This window comes from Lactuca virosa, chromosome 5, assembly GCF_052849685.1.
Source record: "Lactuca virosa cultivar CGN04683 chromosome 5, Lactuca_virosa_CGN04683_v6, whole genome shotgun sequence".
In the NCBI taxonomy this organism is placed as follows: domain Eukaryota; kingdom Viridiplantae; phylum Streptophyta; class Magnoliopsida; order Asterales; family Asteraceae; genus Lactuca; species Lactuca virosa.
In genome coordinates, this window is record NC_136430.1 from 7,830,239 (window position 1) to 7,838,238 (window position 8,000).

The following is an 8,000-nucleotide window of genomic DNA, read 5'->3' on the forward strand; positions in this document are numbered from 1 at the left end:
TAAAGATCCGTTTTAGGACCTTACAAAATATATCATTACTTGCTGATAAAATCTATAGGGATTGTGTCATAGAAATTGAAGGCTATAATTTCCTTGCTAATCTGATTCCTATCTCCTTGCCCAACTTTGATATTATTCTCGGCATGGATTGGTTGTCAAAGAACCATGTAGAACTCTTATGATATGAATAGATAGTACACATTCCTATTAAAGGGGAGAATCCTATTTATGTCTACGGTGAACAAAGAATCTTCAAAATAATCTCTTTCCTCAAAGCTCGTAAATTCATATCGAAGGGATGTTCTATCTATCTGGCCTACACAGTTGATGTCTCAAAAGAGGAGAAGAAAACGGTAAATGATGTTCCTGTTGTTAACGAATATCCTGATGTTTTCCCCGATGACTTGCCTGGACTTTTTCCAGACAGGCAAGTAGAATTCCGAATTGACCTTGTGCCTGGTGCTGCTCCGATTGCAAAGACTCCTTATCGTCTTGCGCCAGCTGAGATGAAAAAAATGATGATCCAACTGCAGGAATTACTTGACAAAGGTTTTATTCGACCAAGTACCTCTCCTTGGGGTGCTCTAGTATTGTTTGTTAAGAAGAAGGACGGATCGATGCGAATGTGTATTGATTACCGTGAGCTAAATAAGGTGACTATCAAGAACAAATATCCACTACCTCGCATTGACGATTTTTTTGATCAACTTCAGGGTGTTAGCTATTTCTCGAAGATTTATTTGAGATCTGGCTATCATCAGTTGAAAGTTCACGAGCAGGATGTACCGAAGACTGCTTTTCGTACTCGTTATGGACAATATGAATTCCTTGTCATGCCATTCGGTCTGACAAATGCTCCTACCGTATTCATGGATATGATGAATCGAGTATGCCGTCCAATGCTCGATAAACCCGTCATCGTATTCATTGACGATATTCTAATCTATTCCAAGTCTGAATCTGATCACGCCATTCATATTCGTGAAATATTAGAACTTCTTCGAAAGGAGAAATTCGTGGAATATTATGCTCTGATACCAATTGATGAGACAATGAATCAAGTATTGAACGAATTAGAGTGTAAATTCAAAGTAGAATTGAAAGATTTAAACATCGATGTAAATATGATCTATTTGGCTCTATTATGCTTTTGTAAATTTTACAGAGTACAATGAATATTCTGTAAAGACTTCGTTACTAAAACACTAGTAACCACTCCTATTTATAGAAGAGAAAAGCGTACAAAAAATATACTAAGGACTAAACATGAAGCTTCGAATATTATGCCCTAGTAAAATACATTACAAAAATGTTCGAAGACCCTAAATACAAACTTCGACTATTACAACATTTCGACCCTAACAATCTCACGCTTTGTAATCAAAGTCGAAGTCTTCAGTTTGAAAGTAGAGTAATGGAGTACAGCAAAACTCTTCGAACCTCAGTATACCAAGAAATAATTTTCTTCAATTCCTTCTTGTCTCCTTCATTGTTCTTTTTGCAGTGGTTCATACGAACAATCAAGTTCGTATATTGAGATGTAGAATATCTCTCCACTTCGCTAGCTTGGAACAAAAACCGCTTCGCTTTTCCAGCTTTATCCTTTCCAGCAAAAACTATTCCAAATGGCTTTAAACATATTTCTCCATGAGCATATTTCTTTAACTCAGTCTGAGTCAACGAAGGAGCCATTGGAACTTTTACTTCCATTCCCTTTGCAGTAGCCAACTCCACATCAGTCAGTGCTAGGCACTCATAATAATTCTCAATGAAGATTTTGATGTGAGCAACTCCAAGTTTGAATTCCTCTGGATCTGTGTTTTGCAGAAAAGAAAAGGATTTGTCTTTCAGAAGCAATGCCACTTGTATAAGGTCATACAAGTTCATCAGAGGAAAATCAGCAATAGTGAATTCACATGTTTTTCCATTTGCCCTGGCCACAACATATTTAACATTTTGAACAATGTTTTCAAAGACCACATCCTTTTTCATGCTTATCACCTTGTTGATCTTGATCAGTGACTAAACATCCTCAGGGGCTTTGCCAAGTACTGCATGAAAACGAATTTTCATATGAGTCCCTTCATCTTTTTCTTTGAAATTCCCTTCAGCTTTGAACTGAGGCATGATGAACATCATCTCATTTATAGGGAAATCCAACTGGCATGCATCAGTGTTTGTAACCACATAACTCTGTTTTGGCTTCTTATCAAATGAGTACATGTGATTAAAGGCAACCAACGCTTCAATTGTTTCATAGTTGTAATGTTTTGCTGGATCACCTTTATTCATGCCCTTCGGATCACCAGCCCTCTGAGTCATGATGCTTTGAATAAGCCTCATATTCTCGAGTTCAGCTTCAGCTTCAGCCTTCTTTTGTTCTTTAGATTTTTCAACCAGAATTGATTTTCCTTTGTCTTTCGAAGCAGATTTTTCAGTTACGTCTTTTAGCTTCGAACCACTTCCACCAGATTCCAAAGGTTTACCAATTACAATTCCATTCGAAATTGTTCTTGTAATTGGTAATGTTGTTACGATTGTTGAGGTCACTGGTTGAGCAGACACAATTACTGGTTTTGTTGAAGGGATGCTAGATGGAAATACCTTGCCCACCACTTTCGCTTCTTCTTCTGTTGACTTCCTTTCTCCCCCTTGCACCCCTGTGAAAACAGGAGGGGCAGTAGTTGTGGGAAGAAGACTGGATATGCGAAATAGTGGAGCAAGTTGCTTGTTAAGTATGGCTTCGAACTGCACAAACTTCTGGGATAAAAATTCTAGAGTAATCAACGGTGACGAAACCGGTTTCGTTGAGATCTCCTTCAACTCCTTTAACAACTTGATCACACCTTCAAAATTTTCACTTACAGACTTGGAGATTTGAGTTATTTGAGGACTCAAACCTTCGTATAGCTTGACAAATCGAGTGACAGCATCACAAATGATATCGACCTTCTGATTCAAGGACGCATAATCATGTTGAACAGATAGAATTTCCTTTTTCATGTCTTCACGAAGTTCGTGAATTTAGGAGTTAACATCCTCCCTCACTTTCTTGACTTCCTGAACAAAAAGAACATGTCGTTCTTTTGTTATGCTTCACAGATCCTTAACTTCTCCCATAAAATCAGATCTGAGAATTTTAACACAAAGCTCAGAATTCTGATCTGTGTAATCAACCTTTTCTAAAATAACAGACTCTGAGGCTTTCATCATTCCAGAAACTTTGTTGATTACTCTTGATTCAAACATCTTGAGCATAGAATCAACCTCCAAACTTGAAATAGATGAACCTCCGCCAAGATCAGCTTGGGATTGAATGATGGAGTTCAACTTTTGATTAAGAATTTTGTATTGCTTCATTGTCATTAACATATGATCAGGAAATTCTTCTTCTTCATCATGAAACTCTAGGTCTTCGAATGTTCCACCAAACCCTTCATTATCAGTTTCAGTGGGTGAAGATGGTTTGGGTGTATCAGTGGATTGAGAGGAAAAAATGGAAGTAATTGGTTGATTGATGATATGTTCAAAGGTTGGTGAAACAGTGGTTGATGTGAAAGGAATAGTAGATGTTGGTGTAACAGAAACCAATGATTCGAAAGGAGTAGAGATAATTGGACCTTGATCTGCATCTTTCGAACCACCTTCACCCATGTTGACATTTGCATCCGTATCAGATATGTGTGCAGGGATGCCTGAAGTTCGAACCTCCTCAAAAATTGACTTGGCAATCGAAACTTCGGGTGGTATGATAACAGTCTTCTCAGGAATGGAACTTGTAATGATAGAAGTGAACTCTGGAGTTTCTGGTATTCGTTCATCCTCTTCTGTAGACTCAGTAGATAAAACAATCTTTCTAGTCTTCTTCGTCTTCTTCTTTTTCGGTTGTGACAAGTGTTTTGCCATATCTTCTGCTGCTCTTTTCTTGGATCCGGGAGAAACAGGAACAGGTACCTCACGAATTAAAACTCCTTGGTGAGTAATTTGAGGCTTGCGAATCAACTTCTGTGATGGTGACTTTCGTTTGTGAGTGGATTTCATCTTGATTCTTCGAAACATCCCTGTTTTCGAAGGAATAATCACGTTCTCTTGAGTCTCTTCCACTATTGGCACAATCACTTGTGTTGCTTCAACTGTCACTGCAACATTTTCTGTCTTCTTCTTTGGAGATTTAGAGGATGTTGAACCCTTCGTTTTCTTTTCAGGTGAAGCAGGATCAGCTTTCTTCGACTTTTTGGTCTTCTTTTCGTCGCGTGGCAACAAAATTCCCGTAGGAATAGAAGAATCGAATGTTTTCAGATATGCAATCAACACAGGATTCGTAGGATCCACCCTTTTAAGCATCGCGTCTGGAATCCGAGCAACGTTTGGAAATTCATCATCATTGTCAACAACTTCCTTCGGAAAGTGATAAGATTGAAAAGTAACCTTCTCTTTTTCATTTGAAACCAAGATGCCTTCCTTGTTGTAAAAATGTTGCAGAATTAGACTCCAGTACCTAGCACACGAAATGCCATGAACAACATTCGTATGTTCTACTCCTTTTTGGAATTACTTCCATAGCTGTGTAGAGTAGTCTGCTGGAAGATCATAGTATAAACCAGCCACCATGGCATAAACCTCCATCCTTCCTTTATCTAATCCAACTGTTCTTCCGGTTAAACAACGCAAAAATATCCCAAACAAAAAATTCCATACTTTTGGAAGACCAGACTTCTTAAAGTCACTTATCTTTGACAATGGGGGCTGATATCCCATTTCATTAAACATATGAATTATTTGGGAGAATTGAAATTCAACAAAAGGAGGTGTATTTGGAATGTCAAGAATCTGACAAAACAGTTTCTTGGAAAGCCTAACCTTTTTGTCATTGATTAGGTGAAAAGTAATCGAATCAGAGGCTTTGTTGTATGTGGCAGTAGATCCTGCTTGAGAAAGCCAGGATACCGGAACAGAAAAGGAATTGAACATTGCTTTGGATAAAACAGAGTGTTTTAAAGAAACAATAAGCATCTTGAATTCTTCTGGACATTGAGAAAGTTCACCATCCACATAATAATTGGTAGATTGAATCTTCATAACTGGTGCAGAAGAAGTATCTTCAGTAGAAGGATCGACATGAGCAGTAGTCGCCATTGTTAGGGTTTGAAAAAGATGAACAACAGAGAATTTGGGAAGTTTTGAGTTTTGATCGCGTAAACGTATAAAGTACTCTTGAACCCCCTTTTATATGTATCCCTAAATGATTTGAATTTGAAGCAGGATGCATTTAATGAGATCCGACGTGGCACCTTGAAAATCGGACCTGTACAGCGGAAAGGTAGCCATGCGTCAAAAAGTGTCTGTCACATCACCTAGAAAACCGGGCAGAATACCATACGTCACGTATACACAGCCTGTCATTATCCCCTTAATAGAATTGTAACCGTTAGAACCATTCGAATGGAGGCAAGGCTCTTTCACTTTTGGGATAAAAAGCGAAGTTATTTGCCAGATGTTCGAAATCATCAGCCTGAGTTGGTATTACTCAGAACCTCAAGGATTTCGTGTGTGTAGTGTGCCAAAGAAAGTTTAGACAAGAAACAACAATTTTTTTTTTTTTTTTTTGAATTTTGTGATGTAAAAAATTTAATTTGACACGAAGGCAGTTAAACCCCGGGCAAAGGTTGCTTCGTTAATCATCAAGAGAGATGATCAACAGCTTGTGTATGTTCCCGTGAATTACAATCGAATACTTTTTGATAAGTATCAAAGGGCTTCTTTTAAGAATGCTTCGTGGGTAGGTTCAAAATATCGTTACATGTCAACCTAAACATAAGGTGATAAAGTGTAACAGAAATTATTTGTATGACCAGTGTAGTTAGTGACAAGTCGGCTTTGAAAAATTTTAACATGACTAGGACATTCGAATGAAACTCACACGGAAATCATATTCATAAAAAAATTTGTATACTGGATCTTGTTGGGTAACAAACATCGTGGGTTTCGAATGCTTGATCAAGACCACTCATTCGAAATGAATATGATTTGGAGTTTCGAACATTAGTACAGAAACAAAAGTTTCGTATATATCTGGAGCAATGTTCCCCGTCAATTCCTTAATTTGTGAGATTTTTGGGTTTCACTTCCATCACGGACTCATGATGTCAGATCATAAACACAGAGTTTTTATATATCTAAGTCTCGATGGGTTTGATCAGAGACCTCTCGGATATACGTCTTTGTGTGTGATCGTGTAAGAATGTTTTGGATGAAAAAGATTGGTGTAAGACACGAAAAGTACCTCTGTTATGTTTTGGACCAAACAGGAAACTCTTAACTCCTTGTGAGAAGAGTAAGGTAGCTCGGAGACTAATGTGAATATAAGCCTGATTGGGAAGAAATTTTCGTACGAAACATTTCATTAAGGCTTTCGTACATACACATTGAGTCATGGAGGCTTTGGACGACATGCAGCAGCATGCTTCTAGGGACAACCTAACTAATTCGAATAATGAGAAACATATCAATTCATACGAAAAATTTTACCTGACCCTAAAACTGCCTGCATTGTCCCCTCTGAATCATCATCATAATCTGCAGCAAAAGTCTAAAAATAAAAATATTTTTGTTGTTTTGAATTTTTTTTTTTAAATAAAGACCGAACAAACGAAAATCTTTTTGGATTCTTGATTTTTCGAAAATTTAAGGACAAAACAAAAGAAAATCTTTTTGAATTTTTGATTTTTCGAAAATTTAAAGACAAAACAAAAGAAAATCTTTTTGAATTTGTTGCAAACAGACGAATATTTGGCATTCCTTGAAGAGTGACAAATGTACGAATTCGAAGCGTTCGAAGTGTTGACTATGAACAGTAACCATTAACTCAACGCTGAAAATAAGTGACAATCATGCGAATTCGAAGCGGTCGAAGCGTTGACTATGAACAGTAACCACTAACTCAACACTGAAAATAAGTGACAACCATGCGAATTCGAAGCGGTCGAAGCGTTGACCATGAACAGTAACCTCGGAATGCTGAATGACTTTGTGTTATCTTTTATTCAGCGCCTCTAATTCATTCTTTTTCGCCTATCATTCTTCTTTTTCGCATGGAACAGAATTGCCATCGATCATTCCAAGACCTTCTTTTATTCGCATTAGAGATTTTTCATCCAAAGCTTTCGTGAATATATCAGCTAACTGATCAGTTGTTTTCACGAAATGTACTTCAATGTTTCCATCCTCCACGTGATCTTTAATGAAATGATAACTAAGAGCTATGTGTTTAGTCTTCGAATGCTGCACAGGATTATGGCAAATTCTTATTGCACTTTGAGAATCACAATATAATGGAATCTTTTTCATATTAATTGCATAATCACGCAATTGACTTTGGATCCATATTATTTGCGAAGTGCAAGCAGCAGCAGCCACATATTCTGCTTCAGCTGTGGAAATTGACACACACGTTTGCTTTTTCGACTGCCAGCTGACTAATTTGCCATCAAGAAATTGACATCCTCCACTTGTGCTTTTTCGATCAAGATTACAACCACCCAAGTCTGCATCTGAGTATGCTTGAACAAAGAATCCAGTTTTCGAAGGATACCACAATCCTAACGAAATTGTGCCTTTAAGGTAACGAAAAATATTCTTCACTGCAGTAAGATGTGGTTCGCGTGGATTAGACTGATACCTAGCACAATTACACACAGAAAACATGATATCAGGTCTACTTGCTGTTAGATAAAGTAATGAACCAATCATGCTCCTATACAACGTTATATCAACACCAGGTTTGTCCAACGATGGTGTTAGCTTTATGCCTGTTGCCATTGGTACACGAAGCTTTGTGCTATTCGTCAATCCAAACTTTTCTAACAGATTTTTCGTATATTTTTCCTGATTAATGAAAATCCCTTCTCTGTTTTGACGAATATTCAATCCAAGGAAATTATTGATTTTTCCCATCATGCTCATCTCAAATTTGCTTTTCATCAATTCTTCGAATTCTCTAG